Raw genomic sequence first — 24,201 nt, 5'->3', positions numbered from 1 at the left:
AACTTGCTTTAAAAACTTACCTCCCCCCCAAACTTTCGGCGAGGGATGCCTGCAGACAAATCAGCGTCGCCCTCCCCCCCAGCTGCAGCTGGATCGCGGTGCTGCCGAGGAGCGGAGTGGAAGAGCTCTGGGACGCTCGAGCCTCCCAGGCATTTATGAACCGGCGGGGCGGGGAGAGATGGGGGGGTTTTGCAAGCCTGTACGGTGCAGAGAACGAGAACTTCCCGTCAGAGTCCGGGGGGAAAGCCCGGGCCGGCTTTGCAGGGTGAGGCGGCGCTGAGGTCGCTGGTGTCAGACTGGCAGGACCACAGGCCTGGCTCTCGGCCCGCGCTGAGAGCTGGCTGACCTCCTCCCGCCAGCCGGGGGTGGCTGGGGACGCAGCGCGGCAGGAGCCAGAGCCTCCTTAGCCTTCCAGCCCTCGCGCCGCTCAGCGCGCGCGGCTGGCTCTGTGCCCGGGCCGGGCGGAGCAGCCTGTGTTGCTCTCGCTGAATTCGGCTGCCCGGCAGCGTGCACCGGCTGGGAGCAAGCAGGGTCACGGCTGCTCCCCCGACAGGGAGGCCCAGAGCTCCCGGGGCGGCAGGTAGGCCGCGTGCTCCTCCGGCTCCTGGTGCTTGGGGCGAGCACACCACGCGCCCCGCTAAAAGTGCCGCCACTTACATTTCCGCGCAGCCCCTGAGCCCAGAACAGGGCCAGTGAAGCGGCGGCTTCAAAGGGGCCTGTGTTCCGCCGCCCACACAGCCGCTGAGCCAGGCACAGCCCGGTGGGCACCTGAGCCTCTAAAAGTACGGGGTGGCCAAAGGCGGGGCCCCCCTGACACGGGCCTTGCACCCGCCCCGTGCTCCGGGGAGCTGCTGTCAGGGGCAGGATTGTTAGGAGTCTGTGGCCGGACCTGGCGGGAAGAATGTAACGGTCACGTGACAAGCCCCATGCTCCAAAGCCTCACCTTGGAGCCACGAGGGTGTAGGAAGATTTTGTTGTTTTTTGTGGGACTATGGCCCATAACACACACACCCCCCCCCCAACCCTCCCCGCCGCCCCCATGTAGGGGCAAAGCCTATTTCTTCGCTGTAGTTGCCTCTGTGCCTTTTGGCAAGGCCTTGTATCAGGTAGAGACTTCTGGCTGCTAGCACAGGCCGGTGATTTCGACATCAGTGGAATTTCCCAGTGATTGCTGCATGCAAACTCCAGAAAGTTGGCCAGCTTTAATCTGTTTCTTGCCCAGTGATTTATTTGTAAAACTCCCAGGGGGGAGCAGTTTGGATGTCCTGAAGCAAATGGCCTGAAGCTGCAGACCAAGGGAAACAACATTTTGTAATGTGTATAACAAATGATAACCCAGGCCAAAGAAAAATATACAGAGAGTGGGAAACTATCAAATGTTAAAAGCTAGGGAACAGCTCGTTCTTTTGGAGAGGGGGCGACTTTTCTAGCTACCTCCCCCTAAATAAATCACTGGTCTTGCCTAAGCTGGTCATTGACCCAGAACATATAGGGTGTGTCACCACTGTTCTCTGTTGGAGAAAGTGTTTAAGAAATAATGGAGTGGGGAGGGAAACAATCCTTTTTTTGTCAGAATGAAACTGACGCAGTAAGGGAAAGAACACAGATGATGTTTGAGTACCTTCCTATTTGCTCTGTAAGTACTTTGAAGTAATGTGCTATGCAGAAACTAGCTTCCTTGGCATTCATGCCAATCACAAGACAATGAATTAGAGTGAGGGGTGATGGTGGAGAGGACCAAGCCGCGTTCTAAACATTGCAGGCTGTTGACAAACTAGAGAGACAAGGTGGGTGAGGTAATACTTTTTACTGGACCAACTTTACCAACAGAAGTTGTTCCAGTAAAAGGTATGACCTCACCCATCTTGTCTCTCTCATATCCTGGGACCAACAGGGCTATAACACTGATACAGAAACTGTCCTGGCTGGTGCCTAGATCTTTCAACAGCCATTGATGCTGTTGTCCATTTGAGGCTGCGGTCCCTGGTGGGAATGAATAGGGTTGCTCTTGAATGGCTGTGTTAATTCCTGGAAAGGGGGAGTGTTCATAGGCACTTGTTCATCTGTACCCATAGGGTGCCATAGTATTCCCCTACTCTTAAACATATATAAAGGCTAGTGAGGGAGATCATATGGAACTATGAGCTGAGATAACATTGGTATGTAGATGGCAAAATGTAGCATTATATGCCTTTCAGTTCTTTCTATCATTATTGCCTGTTTGGTGGTTATCAGGCTGCTCCTTTGCCAGCCAATTTATTTTCATTGGGATTAAAGACAATTGGTTAAAACTCAATGGAGCAAAGAATATATAACATCTATTGATAGGGAGAGGGATCATTGTGAGATGCTGATCAGTGGAGGTTGCCCCTTATTCACAAAGTCAGGCTCCCAGTGGTGAAATGGCTGTGGAATTTGGTATCACCCTTGATTGCTCTTTCAGCATATATGACTATGTTGTGCCCATAGGCAGTAGTCATGCTTGACAAGTCTGCCTTATCTGGAAAATCCAATAGTTTTTCTTGGATGTAGATCTCACTATAATCATACATATCTTTGTCACATCCAGACCGAATTGCTGTGCTCCTGATTAGTCTTTCCTTGAAGTTTTTTCCAAGGCTACAACAATGGAGAACACAACAATGGAGAACAATGATGGAAAACAATGGAGAACACAGATGTTCATTTGCTTCTTGGAACATGCTCTGTGCAGAGTACATTGGTTGCCCATATGCTAAAGCATCCTCATGAAAATAACTGACACCCTAGACAAATGTGATATCTAGGTTTTACACAAACCCCTGAATTTACAATTCATGATAGTTATGTATCTTGTTTGATGGGTAGTTTTAAAGCTTTATGTGTGCTTTTTTTTATCTCAGGTGGCAATCAAAATTCTATAACTGAAATTTCACTAGGGTCAAATGAAAGAAAGTATTTGACATAAAATATTGATAAAAATTCTTAAAATTATTGACAGGACAGGACTAGGCTGTGAAGGTCTTGCTGGTGCAGAAAGGTACATTTTGTAGTGGGATGTGAGCTATTGTATAGTTGTGATGGTGTCTGATACTGTGAGTGCTTTGTTCTGGAAGTTGCTGAGCATCCTCAACAACCAATGACAGCAATGGATGCAGAGCACCACACAGGAATGGACAAATTATTTTTGTTTTATGTCTTCATGTCCAATAGAATGGAGAGACTGAAATGAAAATGACTGACTTATTTCATAAAGACTTCTGAACCAATGGTAAAGTGTGTCAGCTACTATTAGCTTAGGCCAGACTTGAATAGAAGCCTAAAGCTGTCCTATAAACTATCCTAACACATCTATCAGTTTTGGCTTGTCCTAAAGTTTATTCAGAGAGGTCCGTGAGCCTGGACTGATGTTTTCTCCTTCTCTTTATACTTTTATTTGGATTTGTGTGAGTTCCACAAAGCAATACTGTTGTGTTTGGATGCGGTTACCGTGAGATGTCTTGTGGAAAGCCAGCTTTCTCACGCTGGATTTGATGCCTGCCCATTAGTTTGCTTAATAATAATTTTCTGAAATGGACTCACTTGGCAGGACTCAGATATTGGAGAGACATTTTAAATATGTTATAAGTTAATTATATTTGAGCAGAAGGTCACTTGGCAGTTTCCCCCCCTCAAAATCTGTGCTTTGTAAGTTCTCACAAATGTGTATTTCTGCTGCTATAACCACAGTTGATATTTTATACTGTGTATTTAGCAGCTTTGCAGTTAAAATGTAATTAATTAACTTAAGCTGTAATAAAAATATTAATTAGAATTATAGGATCATAGGATTGGAAGGGACCTCAAGAGGTCATTTAGTTCAGGCCCCTGCACTTATGGCAGGACCAAGCATTATCTATACCATCCCTGACAGGGGTTTGTCTAACTTGCTCTTAAAGATCTCCAATGTGGAGATCCCACAACCTTCCTAGGCAATTTATTCCAGTGTTTAACTATACTGACAGTTAGGAAGTTTTTCCTAATGTTCAACCTAAACTGCCCTTGCTACAATTTAAGCCCATTGCTTCTTGTCCTATCCTCAATGGTTAAGGAGAACAATTTTTCTCCCTCCTCCTTGTAACAACCTTTTATGTACTTGAAAACTGTTATGTTCATCTTCAGACTAAACAAACCCAATTTTTTCATCTTCCCTCATAGGTCAGGTTTTCTAGACCTTTAATCATTTTTGTTGCTCTTCTCTGAACTTTCTCCAATTTGTCCACATCTGTCCTGAAATGTGGCACCCAGAACTGGACACAATACTCCAGTTGAGGCCTGATCAGCACAGAGTAGAGCGCATGAATTACTTCTCGTCTTGTTTATAACATTAATACTAACTAATATAACTGCTAATACATGCCAGAGTATTTGCTTTTATTGCAATAGTGTTACACTGTTGACTCACATTTAGCTTGTGATCCTCTATGACTCACAGATCACTTGCTGCAGTACACTTTCCCAAGCAGGTATTTCCTATTTTGTATGTGTGCAACTGATAGTTTCTTCCTAAGTGGAATACTTTGCATTTGTCCTTATTGAATTTCATCCCATTTACTTCAGACTGTTTCTCCAGTTTGTCCAGATCACTTTGAATTTTAATCCTATCCTCCATGCACTTGCAACCCCTCCCAGCTTACAAACTTTATAAGTGTACTCTTTATGTTATTATCTAAATCACGATGAAGATATTGAACAGAACACCAGTACTGATCCCTGTAGACCCCACTTGATATGCCCTTCCAACTTGACTGTGAACCACTGATAACTACTCTCTGGGAATGGTTTTCCAACCAGTTATGCGCCCATCTTATAGTTGCTCCATCTAGGTTGTAATTACACTGTGAACAAGGTATATAATGAAAAACAGACCTGGCAATCAAAATAGAGATCTACTGATTATGTTTTTAATCCATCCTGCTGTCAACTCTTGGAAAATTCATTTCCAGTACTAACCTTGTTGCTGGGAAGTTCTGATACTAAGGAGTTAAAGGCTGAAATTTCATAGAGTAGTTTGAAAAACATCCTATTCAGATGCCAGTTCTTCAGGACCACATATGTTTTACATTTCCCTTTCTTTTGTTTACTGTTCAAAACAGTATCATAATTTTCAACTAAGGAATAAGCAGGAAAAGATTAAGATGTAAGTCCAAATTCAATGCTAGTGTAATTTCTTTGATGTCATTAGAGTTGTGCCAGTTTCAGTGAGGGTGAAGGTGGTATATGATTTTATGTTTGTGATACCACAATTAATTGCAGAGACAGATTGTTATGCATCGGTAACTGACCTATGTTAACACCATGCCTAGATGAACTGTACTGAGATGGGTAAATAACTTCTGAGGACAGCATGATAACCACAAGGGTAGAGCTTGAGTGGTTTCTAATGTCATCAGACCTCTGAGATGTGTCAAGCCTTTTTCAGGGTCTTTATGTGTTTAGTGTGTGGTGTAATTGAATGATGTCATGGATACATGTTTATTAAAATGGTTATGCAAAACTGTCCTTTGTCTTGCTGCATGTTTGGCTTTTTGAAATTACATTCAGGATATTAGAGGAATGCATCCTATTCTCTTTTAAGTTTATTGTTCAATTTCAGGACTGATACTTACTGTCATGTCTGCGCCATTGGAGATGATTCAGCTAATTATCATACAAATGACAAGCTCATTTGAATACAGCAACCCTATTGTTAAATACTCTAAAAGTTATTCTGGGTTTTCTCTTAACAATAATGTTTATGACCTTTCATACATGAAATATAGTTATCACATTGTACCAGAGCAATGAAATAAATAATAATATCTAGCTCAGCGGTTCCCAACCTTCTCAAGTGTGCGGACCCCTTTTCAACCTCCAAACATTTCACAGATCACCACATGCTACTAGTTTTATTTGAAATTGTACATTTCCTTGGTGAGGATATTGTTTTTCTTTTCCGTGGACTCCCTGTAGTAGTCTCGCAGATGACCAGGAGTCCACGGACCACAGGTTGGGAACCGCTGATCTAGCTCTTATTTAGTGTTTTTCATCAATAGATCTTTATGGATTTTATGTTTATGGATTTTATCTGCTAGTTGGTTTAAGGATTACAAATTTCTCTTGCAAAATATATACAGTGGAACCCTCCTTTAGTGATATGGTTGCTTGCTATAAGCTGTTTCTCTATAATAGAAAAGGACCTGTCTGATAAAAGATCCCCTTCTCTACACCCCACATGTGGTGTCAAGGCCTCTCTCCAGCCCCTGCAGTTTCAGAGGACATTTTCAAGCAAGGGTATGAACACATTCTTTGGAAGGGCACATCTTTTCTTACAGCACAGGAGTAGCTGTAGCAAGGTGGGAACTAGAGATTCCTCCTTGCCCCCTCCTCAAATGCGGGGAGAAGATGAATAGAGGTGAGCTAACTGCCTTCCCCTACTGGGGAAACTGAGTCACAGTTCACTGTCACTGTGGCTAAGGTCTCTGCAAAAAGGGGGAAACTGAGGCACAATTCAGTTATTGTGGCTCAGACCTCAGCCAAAAGCTGGGAAACTAATGCAGTTAAGGAATACTGCAAAATACGTGATTCCTATTGGGTGGTGCTCTTGGCTGCTTCTTCAGCCGTGTCCAGACCCAATTTATTATTACGTAAGTGCAAATTAAGAGATGGAGGTTTCATTGAGTGTTGGACAATCCCTTAATCAATTCAATAGGACTTCCTTGAAGGGAATTTTGGATGCCAGAATCAGACCTGAAAGTTGATTTGAATGCTTTGCAGGGAGGGGGATGTGTCTGGTCTGGCCCGGCCCATAAAATGAAACTTTCCCTCTGTTAAAAGCAGCATCTGTCAGCCCTAGATATCAGGGAGAGCAGGATCCATACCATCAGCCTGTAACAGTACACCAGCACAACTTGGGTCTGCCAGGAAATGAACAGCACTGTCCTAAACCAATTTATTCCAGAGAGGGCAAACAAGCTGTTCCACAATACTCTGCAAATGCAAACATAGAGTGGTTACAGTGAGTGTAGAGCTATGAACCTTGCAACATGTGCCCGGATAATTATATTGTTTGTCACGGCCAGATACAGCACCAGTATGGACATGGAGCATGACAATATGGTAATGTGGCCATGCTATCACAGGTTAGGCGACCACAGGTTAACTGTACCCCATGATTGCTTACCTGTGCTTAGCATGCAGTAAAGACACAGCAAAAGCACCTGAGTTAACTCTGTAGTGAAGACATACCCTCAGTGAACTAAATTAATCCATGATGTAATTCCAGTGCTATCAGTCGAGTTACACCACTCATGAATTAGAATTGTACCAGCATTGTTAGAATACTCTTCTCTGGAAAGCACTTCATAAATAATTACAAAAAACAAATCCTGGAAAAATTCACATTATCCTGATACACTGTTTTCTTCTTAGGTGGATATTTGGTGAGAACTTTAGGATACTTTTTACACAGAGTACTAACGTGTATATATTTTACATGTTTTAGTTGCGATAAACAATCCAGTTGATTAACAGGTTGTGTGAATTAAATAATTTAGGTTTGTTATCCTCTTGTGTAGTCAATTTGTTACATGACTGACCAGTTGGCAATTGTTTGAGATAGTCACTGTTATTTATTCAGAGAAACCTCAGCAAAAGGCAAGACATACTATACCACTTTTTAGGGTTAAAAATAACTACAAGCAAAGATCATGGGCCTAGTTTTCAAACATATGTTAACTGGGAAATCCAAATATTGCAGTTATGTGCTCAAAGCAGCATATAGGTGTATCAATTTAAATTTAGATATATGTGTCTAAATTTTGATTTGAACATCTCAATATAGGAAATGGAGTTTTAAGACTTCCACACTTGAAAACTGGGCTCCATTATTTGAGATACTTGCACTTATTCTATTCCTAGTGCAACAATTTGAGCATAAGTTTTTGCTCTTGAATTGTTTTCTAAATGTCATAATCCTTTGCATTTATTTAGTACTTTTAATTTTCAGATTGCATCATATATATTAAATAATTAATGCTTGCAACACCCCTGTGAGGTGGGTAATACTACCTTCATTTTGTAGATGGAAGAACTAAGATCAGAGGGCTTTATTTTCAGCAGGCAGCCTTGGTTCCTGCATGTGCAATTTTGTGCAAGAATACACCCATGTGTGCAGTAGCACATGGTAGAATTTCCATGCACAGAACCCATTTCTCCAAATAGAATTTGCATGTGCATCCTGCCCTCCTATAAGAAATTATTAATGCTCTCCACTTCACACTTAATTTTAGCCATGTGGCCATGGATCCATGTTGCAGGTAGCTGCCTGAAACTTCCCCAGAACATCAGTGTTCAGTGAGTGAACCTGGATGCATCTCAACCACAGATAATGTGATGTTTGTCTCTGTAACAGGGCACTGGACTTTGAGGTGAATGCATGTCTCAAAGTATACCTAATACCTCTCTTCGGCCTTTTAAAATGGGAATATAGTTGTAGGGCATGTCTGCTCCTAATCATGTTCCCTATGGGAAATCATATATAGGGCTTCCTCCCCTTAGGAAGAGGAGCTGACAGGAGAGGCCCAGCATGAAGGAAGGACCTGGAAAGGGCACTCTGCATCTGTCAGGCAGAAGTCTTGAGAAAGGGACACCTGCATGGAGCAGGAGCCAGCTATGGGGAAGCCTGAACTCAGGAGTGCTGTGGAACCCTGGAGACAAGGGCTAAGACAAGCCCCTTAAGGGCAGTGAGAAACATTTGGGTTTCTTTAAATCTTTGTTTCTACGTAAATAATGAAAGGAACTGGAATGAAGTAGTTATTTGGAGCATGATTTCATCTTCCCCAGCTAATGGAATAACTCATCAGCTTACAGTCACCTACAGACACAGACCTGACACCACACGTACCTTCAGGCTAGTCTGAATCTAGTGATCTTATCCATGAGAAAATTAGAAATCACATCTCACCACCTTTGTGTTAGTTCCCTCAAACAGAAGGAGGGACACCACACAGAAAGAAACAGGGCACATTTGATGGCATCATCATTGACATCCAAAATACACAACTCAGTACAAATCCACCAACATAGGCTGTGTCTACACTGCAGCTGGGAGTGGGCTTCCCAGCCAGGATAGACAGACTTGCCCCAGAGGGGCCTGAGCTAGCATGCTAAAAATAACAGTGTGGACATTGTGGCTGTAGCAGCAGCAGCAGCAGCAGCTTGGTCTCTCACCTCACCAGATACCCTGGGTCTGAGTGTCGGTGGCTAGCTAGTGTCTCTGCTACTGCCACAACATCCACCACTGCTATTTTTAGCATGCTAGCACAAGGCTGGCTAGTGCAAATCTGTTTACTCAGAAGACTCAGCCCCAGCTGCAGTGTAGACATGCACATAGTGATCAGCTAAGCAAAATCACTGGCATCAACCGAGGAACGAGAGAGCTGGCATCTGCATATCAAAACAGCCAGCACTGGCATCAGGGTACCTGGGGGAAAAAAGAGGGTAGTGAGGGAGATGGATGAGCTTAACAGAGAGCTAGATGTTTGGAGAATCTGCTAAACATCTTGTATGTCTATACACAAATAAAAGGAGTATTGGGCATAAACAGGAAGAACTGAAAGTATTAGAACCGAAGTACATAAATTAAATTGTGACTTAATTGGCATCACAGAGACTTGGTGGGCTAAATCTCATGACTGGAATATTGGTACAGAGGGGGATAGCTTGTTCAAGAAAGACAGGCAGGGAAAAAAAGAGAGGAGGTTTTGCATTGTACATCAAGAATATATACACATGTTCTTAGATCCAGAAGGAGGTGAGTGACAGACTCGCTGAAAGTGTCTGGGTGAAAATAAAAGGAGAAAATAAAACAAGGGGTGACATCATGATAAAATCTATTACGCACTACCAAATCAAGGACAGGAGGCCAATAAGGCATTTTTAGAATAAATGACAGAAATATTCAAAACACCAGACATGGTAGTAATGGGGAATTTTAACTACCCAGATATTTTTTGAAAAAGTAATACAGCAAAACACTAAATGTCCATCCCAAGAACTCATTGTACTGGGGAAAGTTTCTTGTTTCAGAAGGTGGAGGAAGTAACCAGGAAAGCAGCCAATTTAACTTTATTCTGCCTAACAGGGAGGAATTGGTTATGAATCTGCAGGTGGAAGGCAACTTGGGTGAAAGTGATCATGAACTGATAGCCTTCATAATTCTAAGGAAAGAGAGGAGTGGGAACAGCAAAATAAGGACAACAGACTTCAAAAAAGCAGACTTTAACAAACTCAGAACTGGTAATTAGGGTCTCGTGGAAAGAAAATCTAAGGGAAAACAGAGTTCAAGAGAGCTGGCACTTTCTCAAAGACACAATATTAAAGGCACAACAGCAACCTAGCCCAATGCAAAGGAAAGATAGGAAGAGTAGTAAAAGGCTAATATAGCTGCATCAGGAGTTCTTTCATGACCCAAAATCAAAAAGGAATCCTTCAAAAAGTGGAAACATGGACAAATTGCTAAAGATGAGTACAAAAAATAGTATAAGCATGTAAGGGTAAAATCAGAAAGGATAAGGTTACACTTAGGAAGGGACAGAGAAGGCAATAAGAAAAGGTTCTTTAAATGCATTAAAGGCAAGAGAAAGCCAAAAGAAAATGGGGGGAAATAATTAGTGGGGAAGGAGAGCTCGCAACAGATTATGAAGACTGAGGTGTTTAATGCCTATTCTGTTACAGTCTTCACTAAAAAGGTTAATTGTGAACATACTTAACATAATTAATATTAACATTAAGGGGGGAGGAACACAAGTCAGAATAGGGAACGAACACGTTAAAGAATAATTAAATTGGCTGTATTCAAGCAGTCAGGGCCTGATGAAATTCCTCCTAGGATACTTAAGGAACTAGCTGAACCATTGTGATGATTTTTGGGAACTCATGGATGTCAGGTGAGGTCAGATGTCAGTGCTGGAGAAGGGCAAACATAGTACCTGTTTTTAAGAAGTGGAAGAAAGAAGACCTGGGTAATTATAGACCAGTCAGTCCAACTTTGATACCTGGAAACATACTGGAACAAATTTGTAAAAAATCAGTTTGTAAGCACCCATAGGATAGTAGGGTTTTAAGGAATAGCCATTGTGGATTTTTCAAGAACAAATTATGCCAAATCAACTTAATTTCCTTCTTTGATGGGGTTACTGGTTTAGTGGATGGGGGGAAGCTGTAGATGTGATATATCTTGATTTTAGTAAGGTGATTGACACAGTCCCACCAGCAAACTAGGAAAATGTTGTCTACATGAAATTATTATAAGGTGGCTACACAACGGGTTAATAGGCCGTACTCAGAATGTTATTATCGATGGTTCGCTGTCAAACTGGGAGGACATATCTGATGGGGTCCCACAGGAGTCAGTATTTGGTCTGGTGCTATTCAATATTTTCCTTAATGACTTGGCATTATGAGTGCTCCATTAGCCTGCAGATAACACCAAACTGGGAGAGGTCACAAGCACTTTGGGGGATAGGAATAGAATTAAAAATGACCCTGACAAAATTTAGAACTGGTCTGAAATCAATAAGATTAAATTCAATAAAAGAAGTGCAAAGTACTACATTTAGTAATGAAAAATCAAATGCACAACTATAAAATGGGGAATAACTGGCTAGGTGGTAGTGGTGCTAAAAAGGATTTGGGGTTATAGTGGATCACAAATAGAATATGAGTCAAGAGTGTGACACAATAGCAAGAAATAATTGCCTTAATCTTCAGCAAGGGAGATTTAGGTTAGATATTAGGAAAAATTTTCTAATTGTAAGGATAGTTTAGCACTGGACTAGGCTTTCAAGGAAGGTTATGGAATCCTGATCATTGGAGGATTTTAAGAACGGGTTAGACAAACACCTGTCAGGGATGTTCTAGGTCTAGGTGTACTTGGTTTTGCCTCAGTGCAGCGGGCTGGACTAGATGACCTCTCAAGATTCCCTTCCAGCCCTACATTTCTATGATTCTGTAGTACCAGCAAGGGCCATCACTAGAACATCCTCCCCACAACATTGCTCCTGCTGAGACCTGTACCCTTCCCTGAAGAGCACTCAAGGTTTCTATGTGAAATTAACAGAAAGATTTAGTCAAATGGTGGTATCTTATATGCCAAATGAATTATATATCTAATATATTAAATGTATATAACACATATATATGACAGACTCAAAGATGAATAACAGCAAAATGTACTGCCTTTTGGAGGAAGATCTTGTGAGTGTGCCTACAAACAAAACATCACATTTTGTTTCCCATTAGACAATATATTACTGTTCCTGTCTTTCTAAGGAGCCAGTATTTGAATTGCTCACCCACAAGCATGTGTTCATTCACATCCTCATGTACACTATAGAACAGTGAAACTTCTTTTTTACCACGGTAGCACTGATGTTCTGAGTTGTCAGTTGACTCTTATTCGCTCAAGGAAAATCTTCAGACTGATTATAGTGAAGTTTCACACCACTCTGAAGGTACATCTTCACTGTAAAACTAGCTAGGGCTCTTACACGAGTGTCACCCCTAATGCCCTTCCAATCCACACACAAAACCATCTTGTGACAGACGTGATGAACACAGGCCTATCTTGAGTCTACTGTATTTGACATTATGAATGGTATCTGTATGTGTGAGCCAGACCCTGAAAGCACAAGCATGTCAAACGGTTACATTGAGACGAGCCAGATAATATGGACCCATAGAATATTCAGAGACCTTTGTAGCAATAAGCATTATATGTGTTTGTATATTCCTTCCTTGCTGTGGGATTTTCTTGTGAAATCGAGGCTCACAAGGGAGTGATTAATGCAAAATCCCAAAGCTGATGCAGATACTCAGCCTTTGAGGCTTGACCTCCTGGGGAAAGGGGCAGCAAATAGCTTCACCTGTTTTCAGGAGGCTGGGACACACAGCAAGAGTTTGGGGTATAAAGAGCCAGCTTGAACTGTCAGAGGGCCTTCATTTTGATTCAACAAATAGACATTGTTCAATCCAGGCTAGTAGGCATGGCTAGGGTATAGGCTATAGTCCGGGTTCTGCTTTCACCTTAAGATGGTGACCCACCCATTTTGCAGGGAGGACCCAGGCTTAATCACCCAAATGCAGATTGTCCTCCAGTGCTTTTCCACAACTTCCTCCCTGTGTCCAAAAGGATGTACATGTTCGCCCACAATTCACTGGGAAAGAATCATGGCATTTCTCTCCAGAGGTCTTAGCAATACACTGGGTGAGTACAGAACCAGTGAGGAGGCAGAAACTTGAATCTGGCTCTGCAATGTGGTTGCTTCCCTGGACTAAGCTAATTCAGGTACTCAGACCGAGGTGCCTATTGCCTGTGCTAACTCCACAGTGAATACATAGCCCGAGTGTTCCAAGGCTTATCTTCCTGAAGCTAGTATTTTGAAGTAAATTTTCTTGCAACTGCTGCTCTGCAGTAGCTACAAAGGCCCATACTTGCTAAATTATTTGCTGAGCTTTCCAAGTTCGTCAGCTGACATACACATTCAATGTGGATTGAAGGGTTAAAAATTTGTACTAAGGTTCTGCAGCTCTATACTCCTAGGAGACGGGGGTATCACTCTATACTTTTCTCAGAAGCTCCTGTGTCTGATCTTGCCATTGTAATGAGCATTCGCCCTGGACAACTCTTCTCCCCACCCCCTCCTCTTTCCTTCGTCCTCCTGTCCTCACAGTATCCACCACCTTCTGCTCTGCTCTTCTTTTCTCTTCCCTCTTTCTCTTCTCAGTTGTTTTGTTTGATTCATTTCATTCTTTCAAAGTTCTCTGCCTGGCCCCATTACCTGAGGTGCAGCCTTTCCTGCATCTCTCTTGGAGCTGACATTTCACTCACATTAAATACATTTTTATGGAGGCAGGGTTTACAACTAGTGCAATATGAAGGGAATTAGAGGCCCCCTAAGAAAAGCCACGGATGCAAAATTTAAGATAGCAAAATCAATATTTGACTGGTGACCATATTCTGGGAATGTACTGAAAGCAGTCTAGATATATCAATATTGTTATGAGAAGAGGAATTAGCTTGTGCCCAGTTCTGTTAGGAGATTTATGTACTCTACCCCCTGCCCAGTGAAATCAATGTCTATTATGTTTGGACTTGTTAAATGGCAAACAATTCAGAAATTTCAAACAGAGGATCCTGTGTGTGTGTGGGTGGTGATGGTATCAGAAGTACAAACATTAAGACACATTACAGTAAAGTCTCAGCAATCCTGTTTACTGACTGCTATCTCTATTACAACCAGGAATTTAATTTCATAATCATGTCCCAAAACACTTCCTATTAGTGCTTAAGGTTAAACTCTGAGTGGTAGATATTCTTAAATGTGTGCATCTCTCTAATACGTATCTCCTTTATTACATCAATTTGACCCACTTCCCTTTTTTAGCATGGCAGGAAGTCACAAAATCTCTAAAAGAAATTGATTTCATAAGGATTTGTGAGGCATCTGCACCAGAATGACTAGATCCAGGAAAGAGAAGTCACCCAATGGACTAATTTTAGTAATGGGAGAATTTTTTTTTGGTGACCAAAATTATGGACTAGGGGACAGAACCATCCCCTGTGGAAATGAATGCCTACAAAGCCACACTTATGTCAACAATCTGCTGCTAACAGCATAGGAAGTTACTTGGGGAAAAACATCTGTCTGAAGTAATGGTCCTTGACTGGTTTCTTTAGGTGCAACGGCATACATATAAATAACGATAAATAGCATGAATACAGGGAGAACCAAACAGTCTTCAGCGAGGGCCAGATCATCCATGCCCATTGTGAAACACAAAGGGGAGGCTTCTGGGAAGGACATTTCTACAATAATACCCTCATGGAGATTGCCCACCCATCATCTTGCTTCCCTGCCTTGCAGAAAAAGCTGCAGGGCCCTCCCGATCCCCATGGGGAACCCTGGGGAGTTCCAGAGATTTCTGTGTTATCTGCACAAGGATAGAGCTATCCACACAGTAATCCTGGACCTCTGCACCAGCAGTAGCGTTCTGTGTCCTTGCCTGCTCCTGCACAATGGGACTCCATTGAAGCTATTCAACCAGGGACTTTTCCTGCCTGCAGCTGTCCTTATGGAACCACAGGGACTGGCTTATCTTTTCTGATTAAAGCTACAAGAGATAAGACCATGTGCATCCCTCCACTCCTCCCCACGCCTCCTCCTGGCTCAACTTAATTTTCTCCTCCAGTGTTAATCCAGAGTCTGGAAGTGGAGGGAAAGGGGAGTCTTGCTGCTAAAGTGCCTGAGCCAGCCCTTATGTGCAGAAGTGTGGAGGTCCATACCCAAGGCCCTTCTGTGCTGCTCACCTTCCAAAAGCAAACCATAGACAAGACAGGGAAAGAGCAAGCAAATAATTCAGTTCTCTGCAACAAGGAGCATTGCAAGCCTCCTTGTAACACTGTCTAATAATCCATCAATTATTTTCTGCCAGCAATTCTACTGCCGAATGATGGAGAGTATTGAAACTAACTATATCCCCATCAGTTATCATAAAGATTAGGTTCAAAACCACAAAAAGAAAAAACAAATTTAGAACAACAGGAAGCTATGTACAATTTTATTCTCAGATTCTATTCTGTTGTATTCTATATAGGCTTTTGTACTACCCTCATCACTATTGTATCTGAGCATTAAGCAATGTGACTAACATCTGTTAAGCATGCTTTGTTTCTCTCTCATCCTTTCTCCCGGGGGAAAATTCTGTGTACAGTGTAACATTTAGATAGGATTAAAAAAAAACATACACACTGCTATATGTCTATATTGTAGAAGGAAGGGTCAAAGAAGTGTGTCTTGCGCTTGGAGCAGAAGATGGGGAGTTTTGTGATCATCTTAGTTTCTATGGGAGTGTGTTCCACTGTCTAGGAGTAGCCCCCGAGAAAGCTGTGTCCTGCACAGACAAGCTTTATTCTTGTAGTGGAAAGTTCCATTGTGCCTGAGAAGCAGAGTTGCTGACCGTAGACTTCATCCTGGAGCTGTTTGATATGCTGGGCCCAGGCCATTGAGTTAAGGGCTGAGACTGAACTTGACTCAATAATATTCTATGGGAAGCCTGTGCAGATAATGGAGGACAGGTCTGATGTGCTCGCAATAGCCCATGTTGCTGGGGAGATGCACTGTTGTCTGAATTAGCTGGAGTTTCCTAAGGGCAGTTGGCTTCATGCTGCGTTACAGTTGTCCAGGCCATAACCTGCCAGGATGGTGGGCATAGGGTATAGGGCATAGGCAGGTATAATAGGCTGGAGAAGGCTAAGTCTTCCCAAGCAGAACCTCCCGCTCCACCCCTCGCCCTGCCCATGCTCCACCCCCAATATACCCCAGGCTTCAGCTGGCCCCCCCGTCCACAGTGCCAATCCTCCCAGCAGCACCGGGGCTCGCCTGGGCTTAGTCCCCAGGTGGTTGGTGGGGGAGGGTCCCAGGGAACTTCCCTCTCTCACCTGGAAGGAAAGCTGGGGTAGGGGTGGCCCCTTTGCATGAGGGGGGACGGAGCTGTGGGTGAGGGAGACTCTCAACATGGGCAGCGCAGCCAACCCTGCTGGGGAGATGAGAAGGAGCTGCCCCCCCCTGCTATCCACACTCCTGGGCCCCTGTAAGGCAGTGAGTCACCAGCAGGTCAGGACCGAGTGGGGCGGGGGAACCAAGGCCACCAGCTGGGAGCGGCAGCCACAGGAGCGGGAGAGGTGCCGAGGGAAGCACTCAGTCCCAGCGACACCTCTGCAACCTGCCTCCAGGTGACTTGGGGTAGCAGGGCTATGGATACCACCCCCTGACAGTGGCACTGTCTCCAGGTGGTGTTGCCCGCTACCCTTCCCCCCACCCGTGCCTCTTCACACAGGAGTCACCAGCCGTCCATGATGGTGGGTGTCATTAATTTGTTGTACATGGTGGGTTGCAGGGCTGCTACTAGCAGGTCAGGCTTCTCTACTGGATATGGACTGGCCACAGAGCTTCCTTCTCAGAGATGTGTTCTGTAAACATCCTTTAATGTTCTGCCAGGCATGTCTGAGGTTAGCTTAAATAATGTATGTTGCCCAGAGCCACCACCCAGTGGCTGAACTATTGCAAATAGTTTATCAGTCCATTACATTTCCTCCTTTAAGTTCATGTTCCTACCATATACAACATTTACAAAATTTGAAATTCATGTACGTAACAGTCTGTTAAGCCTCTCTGAATTGTACTTTTTTTCTAATTACATGACCTGAATGCGTAATAACTTGGTGATTTGGCTGTCCTTTAGTGGCAACGACTGACTGTGGTCAGTTTGGAGTCCCTTGAATCTTCTTCTTGTTCTGCATCTGCCTCCTGTGGAGTTTGCTCTGTCTATTGTTCTTTCTGAGGAAAAAACTGTAGCTGTTGAGCACTCTACTGTCAGTCTTGGTTACATATGATCCGGGTGATTAATTCTTTTTTCTTTACAACAGCTGGAGTGCTTCATCCTTTTTCTCCATCCAGTTTGACACGAACATAGTCACTAGATTCTAGACCTGGCAGGTGTCTGAGTGACTTACGTTGTAAAAGTGTTTATAAGCTTTTTTTTTTTTGCCTTTTTACACAGTTTGGCCATTCTCTTCATGTATGACCACTTTGGAGATAGAACTACGGTTCTAACTTTGGAAAAGAACCTGAGTTGTCTTTCCATCAGGAGTTGTGCTAGACTATATCCAGTAGCTGCTGGTGGTGTTGATCTATAGCTCAGAAGAGCAAGGAATGAATCTTCTTGCTGTAGGATTTTCTTGGCTCTTTATACAACTCTGAGCCTCTGTATTGGCTTGTGCATAGTGTGGGCTGCTAGTAATATGATCAAAATCATATTTCACTGGAATGACTTAAATTCTGCTGCAGTAAATTGTGGTCTGTTGTCCATCACTAGTTGTTCTGGAATACCAAAGTGAACGAAAATGCACTTCTATTTCTCGATAACACTGCCACATATTATGTCTTTTAAATACATTAGTTCTAAGTAATTGCAAAAAATAGTCCATTACAATCAGATAATGATGTCTCTGAATTCACATAAAGCTAATCTCATCCAAGTTCTGTGTGGAAGAGATGTTGTTGTTAAAAGTTCTTTGTGTTGTGTTAGTCTGTTAGTTCTGCAATGTTCAGATGCAGATACTTTATTCTTTATATCTTTGCTGATGCTCAGCCAGCATCAGGGGTAATACTGGGGGTAGGGGTCTGTAGCCACCCCAAAATTAGCCTTAGCTGCCCCGTAGCCATCCCATAGCAGCTGCCACTCTCCAGCCACCCAGCTCAGAAGGCAGAGTGGAGAGAGTAACAGTTGCGGGCCAGGCATCCAGCTCCTGCAGCAACCGAGAAGTAAGCGTGGATGGGGAGGGAGTCCGAAAGCAGACCCTGGCCTGTGTCCCCCCATACTGGGGCAAGCCATCCAGGGCAGGTGGAGGGTCCGGATCTCCCCACAGCAGCCCAGACTTATCTTCTCTGGCCCAGGTTCCCTGCACTCACAGTCACGGCTCCTTGAGGGCTCTGCCAGCCTTGGAGCTGGGTCCCCCCACCAGGGCAGCTCTTACCGGCTGCAAGCAGCCAGCACCCTGCACTGCCTGGCTCCAGCTTTCAGTCTTCGATTTGGCCATGGGGCGGGGCCACAGAGGGGGTGGGGCCTTGAGGCAAGCGGGAGTACAGACCCCTTCATTTTCTGTCTGGCCCACCTCAGCTCTGAACAGAGAAGAGGCTGGCACTGCCCCTGGCCACCACACTGATTGGTTGTCCCAGTCACAGCATTTAGTTAATCTGTGGTGTCCTTCATGGATGAGGTTTAGTATTTCTCCTGTTATTTCATTTGGAATTACAATGCAGTCACCTTTAATCATGAGTCCATTTGACTTGCTTAATTGTCCATGTACCACAAAGTAGTCTCTTGTCACTTGCTTAGTGTCCTTTAGATACTTGGGCCAGCTGGCCCTAATGTAACTTAGAACTTCTTGAAGTGGTGTGTCTGTTGAGGTTGTATTTTGTTGCTGGCATAGTCTCTTTTCCGACGCTGATTTGCATGCATCCACAGCATCCGCGTATGCCTTTACGTCACCTTCGAGTTCAGAGGGCGTTGAGTGCGATGCAGGGCTCCATGACAGAGTATCTGCTACTAATGGATTTTTCCTTGGAACATATTTAGCAATGGGGTTAAATTGCATTAACCTTTTCCAATAGATGTTGGCCCCTCAGCAATGGACTAACTGGAGCAATGTATGTGGATACCTTCAACCGAAACAGATGTGACTGCTTGGCTACGTCTAGACTGGAGCTGGGAGTGTGAGTCCCAGCTCACGTAGATACACCTGAACTCACTTTGCTTAAGTCAGTGCACTAAAAGTAGCATGTAGCCAAGGTAGCCTGGGTGGTGGCTCAGACTAGTCACTCAATGCAAGTACCTGGATATGTACCTGGATAAGACCTCTGGATATGTACTTGGGCAGCTAGCCCAAGCTGCTGCCCATGCTACATGGCTATTTTTAGCATGCTACTTTGAGCAGAGCTAGCATGGGTACATCTATGCAAGCTGGGAATCACACCCCAGCTCCAAGTGTAGACATAACCTATGCATGCCTGATAAAACTGAGTATCTTTTTGTGGATTTGAACTTCTAAATCTCTCTCCCCTTTGGTTCTTCTGTATCATTCAGAGTAAGTTTCTGTTGGAATTTCCTAACAGACATCAACTAGGAATCAAAATGCAGCTTATTTATTGCTGTAATTCCTGCTTTTGGTCTGTTACACCCCATTCCTCATAAGCCATTTCACCATCTAGTGTGATTTTAAAGTGTAGGTATGCAAAACTAGTGAAACATTTTCATTAAAATTAGAGCGCATTTTTCAGCTGTTTGTTTTGCATGAGCATGCACCTCTGAAATTTCAGTTTTGTATGCGAATTTAGCCTCTGCATGGACTGGGGTCTGCACTGTGGGAAGAAGGGGGTGGAGAGTGGTCTGACCACAGGGAGGTGTCAGTAGCTACATGACTAGTGGGATGCAAAACATCTCCTCTTTTGGCAGTATCCAATTTTATCTGGCTACTTTCTGGGTCTGTTATTTAAACAAACAAATAAAGGATAAATAAAGGCTGGATCTGTATCATTTTTCCAGTAATTGCTCCTCTCTCCTTCCAGGACTTGTGGACAAGCTTGCCCAGGAGGTAGTCCTGGGTAGTATGGCTTAAATGCAGATGCACTGCTATAAGGGTGTGTGTACGTGTGTGTGGAAGAGGATGGCAAGGGGCCAGAAGTATTGCAGAGGCACAGTGCTTGTGTGTTCTGTCTCCTGGCTCCTGTGGTTATTTGAGCAACAGCCAGGTTTGGGGGCGAAGCTTTATTTCATGTTAGCACAAACTCTGCTCCCTGATGTGATCATGTAGGTGGTATCCTCATGTAGATTTCCTCCTTTTCTGATGCATCCCGTAAGATTTTCTGCAGAAGAGGATGGTCTGAACCAGTAACAGTTGCACGGTGCAATAAAGTTCTGGCACAGTAAATGACATGAACCATAAAACATGTGCCAATAAGGGAAGCAACTGTCATGGGGAAGTATCTTGATAAATACTGCAAACATAGTGGAAACCCATGCTGGTTTATAATAGCCAGTTTATTGCTGTGCTCTCTGACACCAGAAAGAATGAAAGTCTTAAAAATTATCTCTAAATCTACAGAAAACCATTTAGTGTTACATTGTTTCCTCACTGACAGTTAACACAAGCTTCTTTCATCCAGTACACTTTATAATAGCTGTGTCTAATCAGTGCTCTTAATTTCATCTCAAATGGTGTGTTTGTGTGTGTGTATATATGAGAATGTAGTTAGTGTTCAAGAAACATGGTTAAAACTAAGCTTAGATTATAAAATTCCAGGCTAGGGGAAAATAGAATTATTTGATTAAGACGACATGCATGCTTCATTATAAGAGATAGAGGGCCTGATTCTCCATTACACTGCATCTTGTGCAGTCTGGGATACCAATATAAAGTGTATACAAAATGCTACCCTTCTACTCTGGTAGGATTTTACATCTACTTGGCACTGGTGCAATTGACTGCATAAGGTGCAGGGCCATAGTCAATCAGGTCAAAATGTGTTTTAAGGAGCTCCAACCTGGAAGTGAATACAGCCTGGTGTAACTGATTTTGAAATTCAACTTGAACTGGTAAGCCTGAATGCAGCGCAGTATCATCGCTGTCTGCTTAAACTCAGAAAAATTGTGGCAAGTCATAAATGATTTCATAGGCATTTTGTCATATGTGCAGAGTTGAATGGTTATCATCCAATCTGTGATAGCTGAAAATTAGACCATAATGGTAAATGTTTGGAGGATCGGATTAATTACTTCAATGTAGTGATATGCTCAGCTCAGGTAACAGGAATGAATTTAATTAATGTCCATTTATATCATATTGATGTAGAATTGTATTAATCAGACCTCACAAGAGTCTTCTCAAAAGATCCAAAAGCAATTGAGCATTTACCTAAAGGATTTTTTCTTCAGATGTTAGTAGTAATTGATAAAAAGTAAAGGTGAAATTTTAAGTACCTGATGTGGAAGTTATTCAAATATGACTGTAAAAGTTCCATCAGCATTGAGCTAATTGTTGATCCTATAGAAGTCTTCACTAAAAATATTACAGTGTCTAGAGCCCATTCTCAAAGTGTACTCAGAAATGAGACACCGATAAGATACCCATCTTCTTAGCATCACTTTCTTCAAAGTAATCAAAAGTTACCCAATAACTGGATATAAATAAGTATGATTTTATTGTATTGCTATTGAGTAGCAAATGTAGCAATGACCAGTGAGAACAAACTCCAAAAAACATGTGATGAATTTAATTTCTTACCTGAAAGGAGGAAAAACAGTAGAGTCTTTTAGAATTTTGTTTATTGTTGGTGTGACAGGGTGTACCTGGCTCTTCGAGGCTCCCTGCTGGAGGACCTGCAACCCTACTAACCCCGCTCCAGGAGAACAGCAGCAAAAGTGGGTCCTCCAGGCCTTCCTAGAGAGGCCTCATAAGAAGCAGCCAATAAGAGCCCAGTAGGCTCAGTTAAAAGGAGCTGCATGGGGTTAGCAGCAGGGTAGTTACTAATCCTGGCTGGCCTGCATGGCAGGAAGTGCAAGAGAGAACCAGAAGCTGAATTCTGGCTGCATTTTGTTTTCTACAATGAGAGAGCAGACCTGAAAATGGTAACCCTAAGGGACTGGGTGAAAGGGAAGAAACCCAGGGAGAACAGTAACAGCTAATTAAAGGGATTAAAGAAAGCAGAATGTGGCTGCTATTTGTAGGGTCCCTGGGTTGGGACCTGAAGTAGTAGGCAAGCCTGGGTCCTGCCACTGGGGAAGAGGCCTAAGCCCTGAGAAGGGGAGAAGACTCTTTGTTAAAAGCCCAAGAAAGGGGTTGGAGTTTAAAAAAAGCCAAGTGATGGGGCTGAAGACCCTGGAGAGGGCCAACTATTTGTTGAACTTTGCTACCCTGGAAGGGGACTGAACTTAAGGGGTAATGTGGATGGAGAGCTGGGGCAGCAAGACCAGGTGAAGGCAAAGAGTCTTAAGTGAAAAAAACCCTGGGGCAGTGCTCTGTAACAGGACAGGGATGGACTTAGTTCTCAGTCCCTTCTGGGTGAACTGTGAGCCCAGAGACAGGGCTAAAGACACTAACTAGGGCACAGTGATAGGCCCAGTTGGACCATTGTTACCCTGGAAGGGGTTCATTCATCCATTGTTGACTTAGCTGGAGGGCAGAGCTACTGAAGACCTGCCTAAGGAGGTCAACAACATAACAGGGTTCCCAGGAGAAAAAGAAAATTGTAGTACCACACCTACCCAACAGGAGGCACTCAGGAGAGGTGAGTACACCATGTCACACTTGTAATGATAGTGTATTTTAGTGTGTATGTGTTTTAGATGATTATAGCTGTTGTGTATGTGATATATATGCATAGAATTAATATATGTAACCTTAAACCATGAAAAAAGTAACAAAATAATAGTTGTTTAATATTAATGGGGTGAAGCATTTGGAAATGTGGCTGTTACTATTATCAATATATACATTTAATATTGTCAAAGAATGCACGTGAAATAGGGGACCATTTATGTTACCACAAAGTCAGTGGCAAAACTCCCATTGAGTTGAATTGTGCAGATTCAGAAAGGCCAAATTGTACATCCTCTGCTCACGCTTGTGAGCACTTGCTCTTGCAAGTAGTCCCACTGAAGTCAATGGAATTACTTAAGTAAGTGTTCACCAGTGTTCACACATACTTATGTGTATAGCTGAACTGTTTGCCTTTATCCTAGCCTTAAACTGGCTAGTTAATATTTACCCATGAGGCAGTTACACATAAGCAGATAAAATCCTATAGAATGTTCTCAAGTCTCTGCTAATGATTCAAATAAGGGGACAAGAGACATGCCCTTAAATCATACATTACAGTGAATATTTGAAATGGACTTTAGCTGTTGTTGAACTTGGGTGGGTCACACAAATATATTTGAAAATGTGCCCACATAATAGCAACAAAAACATTAGAAAGGATTATACTGATATTCCAATTCCATGATCTAGGGATGAAACTACATTTCTCATCTAGTGTATAGTAACACAAACAGCTCTTGCAAAATTAATAATAAAGGAAAGAACTTACCATACAATGTCTCCAGATGTAAATCAGGGATTTGGCATTAACAAATTCAGTAGGAAGCATCATACCAAATGTAAGACCCTGCAGGTCTAGAATCTAGACCTGAAGAGCCACCAGGCATCTCTAGGCTGCCACCGAGTGTCAGTTGTAGCAGCTTGTGCTCTACTTCCCATAACCTGCTGTGGACACAGACCATGGGGAAGTTCTGTGTCAGGGTTTGACAGACAGCAGCTTAATGGCTCCTGATTGGCTCCCTGCCATATGTAAACCCAAGGGGCATTCCAGAAAGTGTCCGGGCAAGTGTGGATTTCCTGTAGCCGCCATGACCATACCTAGTTCTTGCTCCTGGGTTTGATATTGACTTGATTTGGACTCTGCCTTCTGACATGGACCCTGAAACCTGACTTGGACTCTTACCCTTGGTATTTACCGTGGCTGGGACCTGACTATGAATTCCTCTGCTACTGCCAGCCTCAGGTTTGCCCCTGCTCTGACCCTT

General features: G+C 43.2%; 1 protein-coding gene across 2 annotated transcripts in view; it reads right to left on the bottom strand.

Moving 5' to 3' along the window:
- Positions 1 to 23,723, bottom strand: part of STEAP4 (STEAP4 metalloreductase) — a 52,956-nt gene extending 29,233 nt beyond the window's left edge. The window contains exon 1 of one of the 2 annotated variants that reach the window (XM_067562247.1): positions 23,706 to 23,723. The gene's annotated coding sequence lies outside the window, so the exon portion shown is untranslated. Of the gene's footprint in view, positions 1 to 20; positions 452 to 23,705 lie in introns of those variants that run through there. The other variant, XM_067562245.1, reaches the window with a different exon arrangement.
- Positions 23,724 to 24,201: the final 478 nt, after the last annotated feature.

Source organism: Emydura macquarii, unplaced genomic scaffold (assembly GCF_026122565.2).
Source record: "Emydura macquarii macquarii isolate MOO-44397 ecotype Brisbane River unplaced genomic scaffold, CSIRO-AGI_Emac_v2 contig_2422, whole genome shotgun sequence".
Lineage (NCBI taxonomy): Eukaryota > Metazoa > Chordata > Testudines > Chelidae > Emydura > Emydura macquarii.
This window is presented reverse-complemented; position numbering and strand designations above follow the sequence as displayed.